Source organism: Meles meles, chromosome 1 (assembly GCF_922984935.1).
Source record: "Meles meles chromosome 1, mMelMel3.1 paternal haplotype, whole genome shotgun sequence".
NCBI lineage: Eukaryota > Metazoa > Chordata > Mammalia > Carnivora > Mustelidae > Meles > Meles meles.
Genome location: NC_060066.1, coordinates 140,593,627 through 140,611,703, shown reverse-complemented (window position 1 = coordinate 140,611,703; position 18,077 = coordinate 140,593,627). Strand labels below are relative to the sequence as shown.

The 18,077-nt window shown below is 42.6% G+C and overlaps 1 protein-coding gene across 2 annotated transcripts in view; it reads left to right on the top strand.

Moving 5' to 3' along the window:
- The first annotated feature begins 713 nt into the window (after positions 1-713).
- The window catches only part of LRRC8B (leucine rich repeat containing 8 VRAC subunit B), a 67,345-nt gene continuing 49,981 nt past the window's right edge, over positions 714-18,077 (top strand). For both annotated transcript variants that reach the window (XM_046010462.1, XM_046010465.1), the window contains exon 1: positions 714-905. The gene's annotated coding sequence lies outside the window, so the exon portion shown is untranslated. The remainder of the gene's footprint in view (positions 906-18,077) is intronic.

Sequence of the window (18,077 nt, the reverse complement as noted above, 5' to 3'; positions counted from 1 at the left end):
ATAAGGGCCTCTGAGACGGACGGATGATACTGGAGGCCCAGAATCCCAACTTAAGCCGCTTGGTTTGGCACAACTATAAACTCTTCCGCACAAGGACTCGGCGGCCCTGGGGCCTTCCTAAGGCCGCTGGGTAAAGAAAGGTAAGGGGACTTCTGTGTGTGAGAGGTAGGTTCCCACGTGCTGCACCTGAGCCTTCCCTCAGGGCCCAGCACACGGTATGTAAATAACAAGTTACTCAGCGGTGCCCACGTGAAAGGGGGGCGGGGGGAGGGCGCAAAAATACAGTACTTCCAAAGTCTCTTGCCCGGCGCGCTGGCCGACGGCCCTAAGCCCCCAGCTCTCCCTTCTCTTGAAAACAGCCCCGGCGCTCTCCAGGCCCCAGCGAGTCGTGTAGCTGCGCACCGCTGCCCGCCGACCCCAGTCTGTGGCGAGCGGGCCGGGGCGGCCACATGGCGCGCTCCGGGTGACGGCAGCTGCGCTTTGTTTTCAACGGCGAGGGGTGAGTCACCGGCCCCCGCGCGCCCGAAGCTGGGCACACACTCCGGCCCGGGCGGCTGCAAATTTCACAGCAGGGGCAGCTACCAAAGCAGCCGCAGCTTCTTCCTCCTCTTCCTCCTCCGCCTCGGCCGCCGCCTCCGCCTCCCGCCTCCGCCCAGTCCCCTCCTCCTCCACACGCGAACTTAGTCAGCGGTTCGCGCCGCCGCGCCGCGATTGGCCGGCGGAACGCGCCGCGTCACAATGGAGCCGGTTGGAGGCGGCGAGCCCGGCAGCGCTGGGGCTTCCCGCTGAGCCCGCAGCAGCCGTCAGCCGAGAAAGTGCCGGCGCGGAGCCGCCGCCGGCGCGCCCCGAGCGGCGCGGAGCGCACGCGGTGGGGAGCGCGGGCGCCCGGGGCCGGGGTCGCGCAGGTAGGTCGGAGCTGGGCGCCCCCTGCTCCGAGAGGAGGAGCCGGGCGGACCTCGCGGGTGGAGGCGGAGGACAGGGTGAGGGGACGCAGCAGGTGGGGTTGGCCGAGCAGGTGCGGTTACCTGCCCGCGCCACACCTGCGAGCCGGGCCTGCAGGCAGGTGGCGCGGCCGCGAATGAGTGGCAGCTTCGCTGCCGCCTTGTCTCCGGGAGAGAGGGAGCGAACCCCCAGAGAGCACCTCTCCTGGGTGCTGGGGTCGTTCGGGGCAAGGAGAGTGGGCGGCCGCGATGAGGCGGTCCCCTCTCCGCCACAGGGGGCTCCGTGCTGCACCTGAGTGTGAGCCCTTGGCGCGGTGCGGGAGCAGGGTTCTGGTTTCCCAGGCTAGAGTGAGCAGACCTCTCCTGAGGGCGTCCGCCTTTGGTCGCTCTCCTTTGCCCCCTGCTCTTGCGCTGTTCTTTGACCAACTCCTTAGGTACTCATTGTTCACCTACAGTTTGATGGTGTTGGTGTTCGTTTGCTTGGGGGCGGGGGGGGGGGCAACCCATACTCACGTAGAGAAGCCTAAGAATTTCCTTCTAGGTTACAGGGGAGCAGGTGCTGAGAGGTCAGAAGGCAGGAGGCTCTGTTGTTGGCTCATTTTTCTGTGTCCCAACTGACTTCCCAAAGTCCATAGGTTACCTTTAGTCAGATGACATTTGTGGAAGGCTTTTCTTTGTAGTCAAAAAGGCTCTCTGCAACCCCCTTTCCCTTCCAGAGGAAAGGACAAACCTAAATTTAAAAACAAAAACCTACGCCTGGACTTTCTTAAATACATTTGCCTTGCCTAAAAACTGTTTTTTAAAACTCCGAAAAAGATAGCAGTATGAAAATTTTAAATTGCAAGTATGTAGCCAATTTGAAATAGTCAATTTGTTCCCTGCTTCCTAAAAGAAAATGAAATGGCATGTGTTTTTGTCAGACTGCTCCGTCTCTTAAACCTAAGTGTAGGGTTGAAGCGCACAGAAGTCAAATGTATAATTATTTAACTATTCCAATGTCCTTAATGTGTTCAGATTGCACCTCCTGAGAACCCAAAGTATTCCTTTGAGTTGTGGGTGCCAAGGTGACTTTCTTTTGCCCCTGACTTTTCTAGTCCAAAGCTCCACTCTTGAAGAGAATATAAAATGACAGCTAATCCCCCCAAGTAATTGGGCCTGTGTGCTTTAAGAATATAAGCCTTAACGTGTCTGCTATTACTTTCAGTTCAAGTGAAGGAGGCAAGGTTGTCACTGGTTGTACAGTTGAGTCATAGCACTTTTTTTTTTTACAACTACTACCCCCTAAAATGTTTTTATTGTAGCAAAAAATAAAAATCTACATGTTATAAATAAATTTACTGTTCTTCAAAGCTTATTCTGTTTTTCTTCAACATGTCCAGCCTGACATGTATATTTTCAGATTTGGAGTGATTTCATTTGACTGCTTGTCAAGATTTGCTTTTCTAAGACCATTCCTCATTGCTGCTTCATTCTTCGTAATCCTCAGAATGAAAGCACCAACATTGATTAAAATGAAAAGTGCCCTAATCAATATAAATTGAAGAAGATACCAGATAGACTTCATTTTTTTTTTTTAGAGCAATTTTAGGTTCATAGCAAAATTGAAAGTAAAGTGCAGAGGTTTTTCTTAAAGCTCCCTTGCCCTCCCTGCCCCTGTATAGCCTGCCCCATTATCAACAACCCCTGCCAGAGTGGTACATTCATTATAATCAGTGAGCCTACACTGACGCATTGTTATCACCCAAAGTCCATAGTTTACTTTAGGGTTCACTCTTGGTGGTGTTCAAATATACAGTAACATGTATCCACCACTGTAATAATAGACTATGATATTATATCACAGTATCACTGCTCTAAAAATCCTTGTGCTCCACCTTTTCATCCCTCCCTCTCCCATTGACAACAACTGATCATTTTACGGTCTCCATAGTTATGACTTTTGCAGACTATCACAGTTGGAATTATACGGTCTATAGCCTTTTCACATTGGCTTCTTACACTTGGTATTAGGCATTTAAGTTGTGTCCAGTCATTTCATGGCTTTGTAGCTCACTTCTTTTTAGCACTGAATAACATTCCATTATCACTCCAAGTATTTTAAGACTATGTGGGTATTTTCTTTCAGTGACCTGAAATTTGTGATGTTTTTGTTGTTTTCTTGAGGCTGAAACAGGCAAATATTTTAATATTTAAAAAATTCTTGCTTTAGGGGTGCCTGGGTGGCTCAGTGGGTTAAAACCTCTGCTTTTGGCTCAGGTCATGATCCCAGGGGCCTGGGATCGAGTCCCGCATCAGGCTCTCTGCTCGGCAGGGAACCTGCTTCCTCCTCTCTCTGCCTGCCTCTCTGCCTACTTGTGATCTCTGTCTCTGTGTCAAATAAATAAATAAAATCTTTAAAAAAAAAAAATTCTTGCTTTAGCCAATTTTTTTGTAGACAACTTAAAAAAAATTTAAATCCTTCTTAATGGTATCTGCATATTTTTATGTGCTTTTCTAATTTTTTTTTTACTGCCCATGCAAAAAATAGCTTATTTAATCCTCGATTTACATTTGGTATCTCTCAAGTTGAATTTCTAAGTTTTATTTTTATTTCTCCTTTCCTTCCCTCTTCTAGCATACAATGATAATATCAGAAATGAATGTATGCTAAAGCGGTCGTGTTACTCCAGACTTAGTGGAATGGTTTGCTTTGCCTTCCACGTAGCATGTCCTTCCCAGACACGAATACTGGATGTTCCACAAACAATTCAGACCTGTGAGCACTCAAAAGAAACCTGGAAGGTCCAGTTATAGCACAGAATTTTTTTTAACCAGTTGTAAAATTCATTCTCATCTCTGTTGTGTATGTTTTCATATTCCTGTCTTTTCTTTTATTGCTATCACCTGCTTTCATTTTATTTCCCATCTATATTTTCTACACTTCCTACATACCTTTATTGTAAGTTAGTTTTTTCCTGGTGTTTAAATAGTGTCTTTGGCAGACATAATTTTTTTTTCCTTTTCTGAATCATGAAGATTGATTTCAAATAAAATGAGGCCTAACTCCAGTCACTGAATCTCTCTGCTAAGTTCTTATCACTGCTGTTCATTTAGAAATTGAGCAAGGGGTAATAATAAACTCCCTGTTCTGTGACTTCCTCTCATTTAGGATTCTACTCAATTGCGACAATTTTAGTATATGTGCTGCCGAAGCGAGCACCAATTGCGACAATTTAAATTCACTTCTTCAGTGCTGTTGTGAACCTGTGTAAAGGAAATGAATAAAAATGAGTTGTCAGAGCTTCGTTCTTGACCTTTCCTTTTGCCTTTTTGACCTTTATGCTGTCTTTGATACGGGTCACATGATTCTGCTTTCCCTTTCCAGACTGTGTATCTTTGAGCTTCATCTCCTGCTTCTTCAATTTCAGAGTTCCTTGTAATTCTTTTTGTCTGTCTCATTCTGTGGCCATTTCCAGGGCTCCATTCTCCAGTGCTTAACTCCTCAGCGAGCAGCATCTTTCTCAGAAGCTACCAGCTGTGTTGCTTCTATTTCTCTTCTATTTCCAGCTCTGTGCAGGTGACAGAGCTCTCCTCCTGCCCAGCTCTGATGGAAACTGAATTCTTTATTGTTGAGTAGCATATTCCTTTTGATCTCTTCTCAGGTGTGCAGATTTGAGAGCATATTTGAACTTTCTTTTCTTCTGTCAAATTTCTTTCAGCCTTTTCACACTACGCTCCTTTCCCCCAGTCTATCACAAATTATAAACAAGAGCTCTTAGCTTCTACCTAAGAGTGTAGACTTTGCAGAAGGGCCTGATGAACCAGTTGCTGGATTAATTAAGATTAGCTGCCAGTCACAGAGACCACAAAAACGGTGGTTTAGACGTAGTGATGTTTGTTTCTCTTTCACACTAAAAAAAAAAGTTTATAAAGAGACCATCCAGGGCTGGTATAATGGTATTACAGTCTTCTGAGACCTAGACTGGTTCCACCTTAAAGATCTACCACACATCAGAAGAGACTCAACCTCACGGTCCTCAATGGAGCCTCAGCCATCACGCGTGGGTTCCAAGTAGTAGAAAGGCAGAAAGAGGGCGCCTGGGTGGCTTAGTGGGTTAATCCTCTGCCTTCGGCTCAGGTCATGATCTCAGGGTCATGGGATCGAGCCCCGCATTGGGCTCTCTGCTCAGCAGGGAGCCTGCTTCCCTTCCTCTCTCTCTGCCTGCCTTTCTGCCTACTTGTGGTCTCTGTCTGTCAAATAAATAAATAAAATCTTAAAAAAAAAAAAAAGCGGAAAGAAGGAAGGTAGGGGGAAAGGGGAAAGGCAAGAGACCATGGTCTCTTATGGAAATTTCCCAGAAGCCGTCATACACTCTGTGCTCCATCTCATTGGCCAGAACTTAGCAGTGTGACCTCACCTAGCTGGAATAGAGACTGGAGACTATTGTCCTTATTCCCAACAACCTTCTGCCCCACTGAAATGTGGGAGGTTCACATCCTTAGGAAGGAGGGAAGGAACACTGTGGTAGCCAAACATCACAGTTATTTTACACCCCTGTTTTCTTGACTCTTATTTTACGAGATTCTTAGGATTGAAGGAAATATTAACATTAAAGCATCTAATACAGTATCTGGCATAAAGCAAGCTTTCAGTAGATGACAGTTCATGTTTCTCCTTATTCCTTTTCCTTTGTCATAAATTGTCTAGTTTCCCTGCTACCACGTCATTGGCCTCCAGATCTTTTTTTTTTTCAATACTTCAGTATTTGCCCCAGTTGGTAGTATCAGACTTACATAGTCTTGTATCTTTCCACAGGAGGATGCAGTGGTTTACTTCTAAATGTCAACATTTACTTCCTAGTTTAATGCGCGGCTTAGATTAAAAACCTAGCTCTTGTAATTGAACAGACCTGCATGTGAATCCTGGCTCTGCTGCTTACTCAGTATGCAGCCCTCGCCTCTTGTACCCTCCATTTCCTCATATGCAAACTGGGGGCAAGAATCAGACAGAGGAGGATTAAAGTAGAGTGCCTACTAAACTGCCTGATGAAGTAAATGGTAACTTTGTTTAAAATTGGGAGCTAATCTGAGTGAATCTTTCCGAGAATGAACTCTTATCCCTTTAAACAAAAGGTTTTAAAATTGTTCATATTCATACATATCCAAATAAGCATTGCTAAATTATTACACTTTTTGAGAGTCATCTCCCAAACCAGTTTAATCCCAACTAGCAGCAGAGTCTTTCTCTGTATTTTTTTATCAAAAGCAGAACAACTTAGCCTTAACCTCCTTCAACCTTGATTTGAATGATTTTTGGCTGATCTACTCTCAGAAGCTGAAACATTTCCACCAGTGAGTTTATGTCATAGTATTCTTTAAGCATCTGTTTAGTAAACAGCTACTGACACTGTGCCAGGTTCTGGGGACAGAAGAAAAACAAAAATGTACATGGTCCCTGCCCCATGGAGGTTGCGGGTTACTGGGGGAGGCAGGTGAATCGATTGCTGCAATTAAACGAAAAATTGCCACTAAAAAATTTGTTCAGAAGGAGAGGGGTGCCTAGGTGACTCAGTCTGTTAAGGTTCTGCTTTCAGCTCAGGTCATGATCCCAGGATCCTGGGATCAGGCCCCGCATTGGGTTCCCTGCTCCGAAGGGTGTCTGCTTCTCCCTCTCCCACTGCTTCCTTTCCCCCTCTACTCAAACTCTCTCTCAAATAAATAAAATCTAAAAAAAAAAAAAAAAAGAAGAAGTAGTACAGGTGGTATAGAAGCACAAGTAAATGTCCTGTGGTCACAGGTTGAATGGTGACTTTAGGAAGAAAAAATTGGCCAGTGAGCTGAAGTAGAATAGAGATGGTGTGGGAGTATAGTTTGAAATGAGCTCAGACATGAAATAGCCTGTCCCTCGGCATGGATTGTAATGTGTCACAGGTTTCCAACACCATTCCAAAGAGAGTGTTTCATAATGCTTGCAGCCATCTTTAAAGTAAGTGCGTATAATCTATAACTTCTCAATGTGATACTCTGAAAGGAGCTACGTAATTCGGAAATAATTTAATTCTTTTATAATTTATTCTTGCCACATTGGCAAACTTTAAATACAGGTACTTTTTTTTATACACCAAGCAGATGCATCTGAGCAAGTTCGAGCTGTAGAGTAGGCTCTTTCCAGAGAGGGTCATAGGGTTGATTGGCATCACCCTTGGCAAGTGGAATTTAAAGCCATTTGGCTGAATGAGGGCCATATGAAAGACTGCTGGCAGAAGACCAGGTAGCCCTTAAAGCAGCAGTGGAAAATGACTACAGAATGGGAGGCACGGGCAGTGCAGAGAGCTGGCTGGGCTGCTGCGCCCGAGTGGCCTGTGTGCGCGCCAGGAGGCAACCCCAATATCCCCTCCAAGGCTTTCAGATGTACATAGGCAAGACCCCTGCTCTGTACGTTGGCAATGGGGTACCATTTTTCCTTGCCCGCCAGCTGAGCTGCTGGGGGATCCTTTGGAGCAAATGTTGCCTTTCTGATCCCATTGAGAACCTTGGAGGGTGGGCGAGGAGGCTCTGCTTCCATGTAGTGTGCCAGGGCTTGACCAAGCCTTGGGGCAGAGCCCCCTGCCATTATACTGCAGATTGTTTCTTGCTCTGAGTGGATAAATGTAAAATGAATTCTGTTCATCTAAAGATTTTAAAGCGCATCCCTCTAGGCAAGACTAAATGAGTTTGTTTCTGGCCCTATTTCAGTGCCAAAATAGGCAGTCCTCACTGAGCAATGGCTTGTCTTCCAAAAGCATCTGTGAGTCATGACGCAGTTTCTCAAATGCCAGTGTTGTGCATGGAGGTTTGCAGGCTTCCCCAAGAGAGTTTATGCTATGCCACTGCTGCCCTAAGGGGCCACAAGTCTTTCACCTTCACCCTCCCAGGAATACCCTTGGAATCAGGACTGCCTCTGGCTCTCCACTTGCCCCAGTATTTGGAATTCCTCCCTCAGTAGCACACCAACCTTGTTCCCACCTCAAGGACTTCTCAGTTGCTGTTCTCTGTCTGGAAATGCTCTTCCCTTATTAATTACATGAATGCTGCTTTCTCCTGAAGGAAAGGTCATCTCAAATGGGACTTCAGAGATGCTTTCCCTGACCACCTCCGATGAGGTACCCGTATCCCCCACACCTGCCCCATCATAGGTCTTTCAGATCTTAGTTTATTGTTTGCTTGCTGATTTGTCTTCTACTCCCCTTGCCCCCAACAGAATATAAGTTCTGTTGAACATGTGGGTCTTGTCTCCTTTGTTTACCTGCTCTTGAGCTGGGTATATAGTAACCTTCCCAAACTGTTGAATATGAGATTGGGCAAAAAAAATTTACCCCTTTGAGCAGAGATTGCAGGTAATACCTGTGCTGCCTGCCTCATAGAACAAATGAGGGACTGGAGTTAGTGTACTGAAGATATTTTGTTTCCCCAAAACTTGATATTTGTCTTTTGAGTTCATACTTTTGTAAATAACAGTACTACTTACCCAATTACATAACCCATAGAAACCTAGACGCCCTTCTGGGCTTTTCCTTGCCTCATTCCTCCCAACCACTCCTTGTACAGTTTGTAACCAATTTGTCCAGGGACCACGTCCTTCACGTATTTCCATCTGCACCCTTCCTCCATGGCCTTTTTACCCGCCAGAGTCTTTTCCGGTACAACTGCTAATGGTCTTCCAGTTCATAGTTCAGTTTGTAGTCTTCTGTACCCTCCACCCCCACCCCCCAAATTTGTTGTCCACACTGCAGGGAAGTAATCATTCTGAAAGGCAAATCTCTTACCATGACTGCCCAGTTCAATAATCCTCTAATGACTTGCTTTGCCACAGGATCAAATCCAAACGCCTCGGTGAACCATATAATCAAATCCTCTTTTGTCTGCTTCCACAACTTTCCAGCTTTACCCCGTCATTTCTAAATCACCAGTGTATGCACCATGGAGAGTGTGCATGGTCACACCCACCTGCCAGCCATCCTAGACTCTTAGCAGTATAGGAGGAAGGCATGAGGTAGTCAGATGGCTGTCCTCCTGGGTTTGTTTCTTCCCTCTCTACCTGGGACGTTGGTATCCTCCGTCAATCACCTGCCCGTCTTTCGAGGATCCGTTCAAGCATACTTACACTGAAAGACCATTGCAGACACACTCCCTCTGCCTACCACCCACGAGAGCGCCACAGTCCCTACTCTTGCTGGCTCTGAGTTTTGCACACCTATTGTAAGGCCTATGCCAGGGAGCACCTCTGTCACTGCCTAGATGCTCTTGTGAGGATTATTTTATTTCTCTCCTGGGTTTCCTGGGCCAGGCATCGTACTTGGAATGTACATGAATAAATGGGAAAGAATTAGGAATGAAACTCTACATACTTATTATGGATTTGTTCTGGTAACATACTTTTGACTGGTATTTGACCAAAATTTGAAAGCTCTCCTTGAAGGTTAGAAACAGGAAGGGATATTGCATATATGCTATTAAGAGATATCATTTAAATGGCCAAAATATTTTGTCAATGAACGGTGCTTATTGAATATTTACTGTGTTCAGAGTTATGGTTTTGCAGGGGGTGCTTCCGACAGATTCTGCACTTTTCTGAAATAGTCCAGGTTTTGTCTCTCTATTAGAAGTCAAAACTTTAGTCAACACAGGCTCTTGGCTTAGAGGTAGTTTAGAGTAGTATCTCTGATATTTTTTTTCTTCTAGTACCCCTTAACGGATTTGAAAAACTGTGAGCTCTCCCCAGTACACTTTAAAAGTTCATATCTAGGAGCACCTGGCTGGTTCAGTTGGTTAAGCATCTGGCTTTGCTCAGGTCATGATCTCAGGGTCCTGACATCAGGCCCTGAGACTGGCTCCCCAGACTCAGCAGGGAGTCGTCTTGTCTCTCTCTCACTGCCCCTCCCCCTGCCTCTGTGCTCTCTCTCTTTCAAATAAATAAATAAATCTTTAAAACTAAATAAAAATTAATATCTAAAGTTTTTTTTATCATGATTTTAAATAGTTCTGGAAGATGACACTTCTGATATAAATATTGATTTCTTTAGAAAACACTTTTTGTGATGTACCTCATGGAAACGAAATTAAACACAAAAGTAATTTCATGCCTATTATAACATCCTCTAAAAAACATGAACAAGCTCTTTGAGAAGTCAGGAATTTTGTATCGTATTTCCCTTATGGAACTCATTTCATCTCTCTTTTCCTATAAAACTTAAGCCCAATGTTACGTTCTTATGTTTGAAAATCTTCCATTGATTACCTTTTCAAACTCTTGTGAGACACACACATTTACACATATATCTTTTTTTAAAAGTTCTTGTGACAATAAGGCTCTGTTTAATAAAATCTATTTTGGATCAAATTGTCATGATTTTTACTAGTACACAATTGATCAGAACAACGGGTATATTAGAATTTTGATGAATCATTTTTAGATATAGGCAAACTTTTGTGAGAAAAATCATTCCCTCAAAATTCATGGGGCTTAAAAATCATTTATTTATGCATAAATAGTACTTATTGCTAGAGTAAGATAGCCTTTATTATCAAATCAAGTGTTCCTTTTTTTTAATGTAGTGTTCAAGAAATCTTGCTATATAAATAAGTATATGGGGATGAAGGCAATGTAACTCTACCAATTTTTTTTAGAGGGGAAGAGGGGCAGAAGAAGAGGAGGAGATCTTATGGGAAGCCCCTCACCCAGCACGGAGCTGGATGCAGGGCTTGATCTCACAACCCCTAAGCCGAATCAAGATCATGACCTAAGCCAAAATCAAAAATTGGATGTTTGACTGACTGAGCCAGGCCCCCGACTCTATTTTTAAATTCCTGAGTTACATATCAAAAGTTAGCTAGTGTCTGATCCCAAAAATGATTTTCAGTTTTCCTATTCTATTCCATTCTATTCAGTTTTCTATTCTCTGTTGATTAGGTCTTGCTCTCGCATTTGAAGCAAAAAAATGGAAACTTTCCTCTGATTCCAAAAAGATTTGTTTCTCAGTCATGAAAATCACTCACTTTCATTGCATCTATAACATTTATGGGTATTTCAAAATAGCCCTCTTCTTGGGGCTTGAAGATTTTTACATCCCAAGGCAGGGCACTATAAGCAGACTCCTGAAAAGTGAGGTGTATGCCTTCCTTTCAGAAAGGAGGAAAAGATAAATGTGAAAGGAGAAAAGGAGATGGCTAGAAAAAATCAAGATGACATCTGGTGTTTTGAAGCAGATACTTTTAGACATGGATTAATTGATGATCTACAAATAGATTCTATCAGAGTACCCCTCTCTTCAAAAAAAAAAAAAAAATGACCCCCAAACCTCATACCCTGTTTAAAGATCAAGTGGTTTGGCTGCTACAGAAACTCCTCAGTCAAATTAGTTGTCAGCTCTATGGGAAAGGGCCTCTAGTAGGCCAATTTAAAGATTTCCTTTTGAGAGGAAGGAGCATTCAATAGGGAAAGAGTGGATATATATCTGGTGAAAGCTAATTTGATGCCAAATGATTTAATCACCATCATCCATTTTAAGGACACACAGTTAGAAATTGTACATAATTTTTTATACCCATTGTTAGACAAGGAAACAGAACACTGAAAGAAGAAAGTGGGTAAAGATCACGAGACACGTGACTGAAGGTGAGCTGGGTCGGTAAGTGACTAGTTTCTAAGAATAAGTCTCAATCCTATGGAGGAAAAAAAAAAAGTGTTTTTCAGAATTTTATCAAGAATGCTAATTTCTTCCCAGGGGGAGGTTGTGAATTAGAGCATGCAAAAGGATTGGTCCCAGGCTAGATTTGGGACTTTTTTTTTTTTCTTTATGGAGTAATGCATCCTGAAGAGAGAGGAGTTGAGCCTGGCTATCGTTGTGCTGAGTAAGGAGGCTTTAACTGGGATCCTCTGAGTTCCTGGATGCTCTGGCTCTGTAGTAAAGAACTCTGTACAGGTGTCCCCTGCTCTCTTACCTTCCCCCACATCTTAAAGCAAATCTCTCCTGAAGCACTTTACAAGAACCCCTACCACATAACTTATGTTTGTACATCACTTTTAACATACTAGTGCATTTATTCTCCTGATGACTGGCAGTAGGTGGGGCAAATATTATCTGCAGGATATAAACATGGAAATGGAGTTTGTGTGGGGACTTGTGGCTTCTCTAAGCAAACCCAACAAGTTAGTGGCACCTCTGATAACTGATGAAGCAGTTTTTTCTGTATTATATTGCTGGCACCTTTTCCCAGATGTGTTAGTTTATAAAAGGCTCTAAAAATTGGAAAACATGCCTTAAATAAGAGGTAAAATACATAGGCTTGCAACATGCTTAGTAAAATGCATGGCTGTTAGCAGGCCCCAGACTTTAAAAAAAAAAAAGAAAAGAAAAGAAAAAAAATGTATTTGAGTTTTTGTTCTGCTGTTCTTGATTTATGGCTTTTAAAAAGTTAATTCATTTGGATCTTTTTTTTTTTTCCTTTGAGCACTTAGTATGTGCTAAGCATCATGCCAGGCACTGGGAATAAATCCAGCAGTGAAAAGAGAAAAACAAAACAAAAAAAAACCTTTTTGCTTGGAACATATATCCTAGCAGGGGGAATATAGATAATATAGATAATAAGAATATAGATATAGATAATAAGCAAATACAAGATAAAATATCATGTGCTAAATGATATGAAGAAAAATAAAGCAGCGTAAAGGGCTAGAGTGTGGTTGGTGTGAGGGTTGGATAACCTGGTCAGAGACAGCATCCCTGGCATGGGGACTTGAAAAGACCTGAATATTATGCTTACCTGAGTCTGAGTTCAATGGCTTTGCTTTATTTGATTCAAGTCCTGGTATTTTAGAGCAATGTGGAAGAGACTTACAGCGTGTCTATTGATTTTTAACTTTATGTTATGCATATCCTTGAGGGTCTTTTCCAAAGTAATATACATCTACTCATATGCATAACATTTTAACATGCCTTGAGATCATCTTTAGATACCCTCGAGCTCATATGCCTGGTCTACTTCGGTCCTTTCTTTTTTCTAATAAGAATTAAGATTGAGAAAGGCAAAGTAAAAATTGTCCACAGAGTCACAACTGGTTGGTGGCTGAGTCAAGATTCCGACGAAGTTGTCTGTTGCTTTTTCCACTAAAATCTGTACGTTGTTTTGTTTTGTTTGGGGGGGGGTTGTTGTTGTTGTTGTTGTTTTGAGAGGCAGAGGGGAAGCGAGAGATGCTGAGGGAGAGGAGAATCTTAAGCAGACTCCATGACCTGTGAGGAGCCCAACATGAGGCTTGATCTCACAACCCTGAGATCATGACCTGAGCCAAAATCAAAAGTTGGAGGCTTAACCAACTTGAGCCATGAAGGTGCCCAGTTGCTAGTGTTAAATTCTCTAAAACAATTGTAGTCTATAAAACATCTCTGTCTTTTTTTTTGCAACATTTTTATTTTCACAGAGTAAAACCTATGTAGTAAAAAGCCTGTGTAGTAAAACAAGTAGTTTATGTGGCTAGTATGGCTTCTTTTCTTATTTCCTGACCAGTAACAATGTAAATAACATCCCAGGTATTCCAGACATCCTAGAAAGGAGGACTCAGGCTGGCAGCAGGGAAGGAAAAAGAAAAAAAAAAAAAAAAAAAAGATCTTGGAATGGGAAGATTTCTTACAGATGAATCTTTGGCCCATCATCACTTTCAAGAGCATAAAGGGACTGACAGTGCCAGTGAAGACCTTTGAACCTACAGAGAGCAGAGGGGCTGCAGATGGGAATGGCCTTGTCCCAGGTTTCAACTGGGGTAGTGACTCCCTAGGATGAAACAACAGTCACCCCCAATCACCACCTAGGGATTTCCTTTTGGGACATTTTATACAAAAACTTTGAAGATAAACTTGTCACTTTCAAAAATATAGTCATTGTATTAACTTATCTTCCTCAGCCACACTTCCTTAACAGATGCCTCAACTTTTAGTACTACAAAGTAACCAAAAAAATGTTAATAGTAATCATCATACTGTGAGATGAGTCCCTAGTTTTCCAAATTACAGGCTGTTGTATAAATTTCGATTTGCATACAAGATTTTCTAATAAAATATTTCTGGCTTTAAAACCTCAGAAACCTAGCAAGTCCACCTCCTATAAATATCGATATTTATTGAATTTTTAGGCTGCTCTCTGCTGTGGCCCACTTAAAGACAAAGCCTAATTTTTCAGTTAGGTTGCCCATTAATGTACTGACAGCTCTGATAGAAGAAACTTTAGCCTTTTCTCTCAATCAGTGAAAGGCCCTTTCCCCCATAGCCTCCATCCCCACCCCCATATTTGGGTATTTCTAGCCTACTTTTCCATCTGTGTGCCTTGTTACTATGGTGATGGGCACCATAGAAATACAGAACAAAGCAGATGTAATGAGCATCTCCTACATGGTTTACAATGCTAAAAAGGGATCTGGGTTTTTCAGGCATGGCTTGATCTTTATTGGTGGCAGAACTGGACCAGCCCAACTTGGGGGGAATACCTATGGTTACAAGCTGATTTAAGCTTCACTCTTCCCATTGTTCCACACTTCAGCAGACCCTTCTCTACCCATGAGTCATGAAGGTGAAGGAAGAGAAATGGGAGCCTGCAGAGGGAATGTAGTACAGAAGTTAGGGCCTCAGAGTCAACCCATTGCACAAGTATTTCTGCCAAAACATATTACATGACAGGAAATCTTGGACCGGTTTTAAGGTTTACCAGTCATTATTGCTTGATTTTGCATTGTTCGACTGAATCTTCCAATAGAGAAGATTTGCCAGTTTAGGTTTTCTTTCCTTCAAGGTACTTAGACTTTTTTCAAAATTAAATAACTATCTTGATTACTATTAACAGCTTGTAGTGTTAGCACCCATCCATTGAATTTGTTTAAGATAAGTGGTTACTACTAATGTGTGCTTACTGTATACTTGCTTCAGAATTACAATGAAATATTTTCTAGATATTGTAGAAATAAGTGTTTTCCATAAGATCTGGGAGAAGATGCCCATAGGTCTTTTTTTTTTTTTTAAAGTAATCTTTACACCTACTATGGGACTCGAACTTAGACCCCTGAGATCGAAGGTGACATGATTTGCTGATTGAGCCAGCTAGGTGCCCCCCCATAAGCATTTTTTTATCCCTCCACATGCATGTTTATTCTTTCATATATTACATCTTCATGTATCATATTCTTGAGAGGTCCTAATGAGTCATCCAAAGAGTAAATAAAATATTCCAGTTATTCCAACTTCTGGACAATTATTTTTATTTTTTATTTAATTTTTTAGAGAGCAAGGGAGATAAAACTTTTTTTTTTTTAAGATTTTATTTGAGAGAGACAGGGAACACAGGCAAGGAAAGGAGCAGAGAGCAGAGGGAGAGGGACAAGCAGACGCCCTGCTGAGCAGACACAGGGTTTGATATCAGGACCCTGAGATGATGACCTGAGCTGAAGTCAGAGGCTTAACTGATTGAGCCACCCAGGCACCTCGAGAGTGAGAATCTTAAGCAGGCTCCTCGCCTAGCACAGAGCCCAACATGGGGCTCAGTCTCACGACCCTGACATGACCTGAGCCTTAACCGACTAAACTACCCAGGCATGCCTGGAGAATTATTTTTCAGTTTACTGTTACTTTTTAGGTTTTGCTTTGCTTTTATCTGTATATTTAAGGGGCATGTACAGGGTAAAATAATTTAGCACAATGTTTTAGATATAAAGTCCCCGAGCATGACACATTTTTGGAACTAAAGGAAGCTGAAGGTTCCAGGTATCTATTGCCCTTTGTCTTGAGAGCCTGAAATACTTTCCAACTGTAACTTCTTATTTCTTTGGCCATGTGGCTCCCTTCTTTTCACCTGATGAACCTACATTTTGCCTGTTTTGTTATCTGCTATAATGGCTTTCACACTGATGTGAAAATATACTTCGAGTCAATCCCACACTCAATGATTTCTTAAATACCTACACAGTGTACACCTCGCCACCAAAGGCAGCTTTCCCCCTTCATGGAATGAATGAAGACAAGCTGGGAGTGGGAGTTGGAACACTCAGTGCCGATTCTGGCTCAGTCTCCACCTGGGGTGGGCTTAGAGGTGCATTTTTAACCCTATAAGCAAGCATACAACCTCATCAGGAGGATACACAAGGAAGATTTTAAGCCAAAGGTGACATCGGATTTTTTGGGAATTAATGCCAACAGCTAAGATAAGAGAGGTCATCTTGGGAGACCAAGTAGAACAGTGGGGTTGGAAGAGAGGAGACTAATACAAAAGAAACTTGAGAAAGAAGTGGTAAGATTAAATTGTCCTATTTCCTTTCATCACAAGGATCCTGTGGCAATTACTTAATACAAACTATGCTCGCCAAAGTTTTACTGTTTTGACTGTTGCTCTTAACTTTTGAATCATTATTCATAGAAGGAATAGAGTAAGTTCCCTCTTGGTTACATATTGGGTCCCCCCCAAATCCTCAAATTACAGAGTACTGATGAATACACGTATTAATAGAACTTTTTTTTTTTTTTAAGATTTTATTTACTTGACAGACAAGTAGGCAGAGAGGCAGGCAGAGACAGAGGAGGAAGCAGGCTCCCCGCTGAGCAGAGAGCCCAATGCGGGGCTCGATCCCAGGACCCTGGGATCATGACCTGAGCTAAAGGCAGAGGCTTTAACCCACTGAGCAACCCAGGCGCCCCATGTATTAATAGAACTTTTAAGAAAATCATTGATTTTGCTGTAGACTGTTTGTTTCTCCCAAATTCATATGTTGAAACCTAATCCCCAAGGTGATGGTATTAAGAAGTGGGGCCTTTGGAAGGTGATGAGGTCATGGGGGAGAACCCTTAGAGAATCCAGAGACTGTCTATTCCTCCTACCGTGTGAGGGCGTGGTGGAGAAGATATTTGTCCGTGAACCAAGAAGTTCTAATCAGACACTGAATCTTCTGGCATCTTAATATTGGACTTCTCAGCCTCCAAAAGTGTGAGAACTTAGTTTCTTGATGAAGCACCCCACCCCACCCCACCCCCACCCCACCCCCGCCACCAATCTATGGTAGTTTGTTATGGCAGCCCGAATGGATTAATACAGCTTCTAAGCATGGATATCCTGTGACTAGAAATGAGAAGAGACTTGGAGGAAGTAATATTTGTTCTGTGGCAAGAATAAGGACTCTCTGCACAGGAGAGGTCCGCTGACACCAGGTAATCACTCCACACAGGACAACTCCTCATCTTCCAGAAGGCCTGAAAACTGTGGGCACATGGGGTATGTTCTGTAGCCAGAGGAGAACAGAGCCTGTCTTTGTGAGGAGTTTACTCCTTTGTGGGCAACTGTTCTCTGTTCCCTCCTATGCCATGGGAGTTTCCATTGCTTTTGATGGTATCATCAATGTGAAGGTAGAAAGTAGGCCAGGTAGAATTATTTCTATTTCTGCAATTAAGAAGCTGGCATTCTGACAGACTGTGTAGCTTGGCTAAAGTTAAGGCAGATGGTAGGCAGGATTCAAGTTCACTTTGTTCAGTCACTTTGCTCAGACTTCTGCTACGCTTATTACTGAATGAACGAGGACATGAACAACTGCACATTTCATCTTTTGTTCGTTCTACTAGGTAAGCTACTTTTTATCTCAAAGATCTCTTGGAAGATTATTCCCGTTCATGCCAGTGTTACTATTATGAGTTTACTAGTCGTGCAGGCTTAGGTAAATCAAGTCTGCTTCTGTTGCTTCATCTGCAAAGATAACCCCATGGAGTTGTTGGAAGCATTAAATCAGTTAATTGACATAAAGGGTTGAGAATATTTAACATAAGGTTATCTTGGGACGAGCACCAGTTTCCGAGATTCTTATAATAAACTGCACCTATTCAAATCCTTCATCCTCACCTCAGCTACTTGGGGGCCGAAGTATTCCCATACTGGGCTTGTTTTTGTCTTATTTACCTAGGAGGGACTTGTAGGGCAAGTTCTACCTGCTTCTTTGGGTAATTTATAATTTGTCATTTCAGTTAACTAGACTTAAATGGACTTTCTCCTGGTCATTTTTAAAGTACAGTCAAATTGCTTAATGCTGACAAATTAGACTTGTATAATTATTGATCAAATAAGCACACTATAGACAAATTAGGAGAAATTAGACCTGCC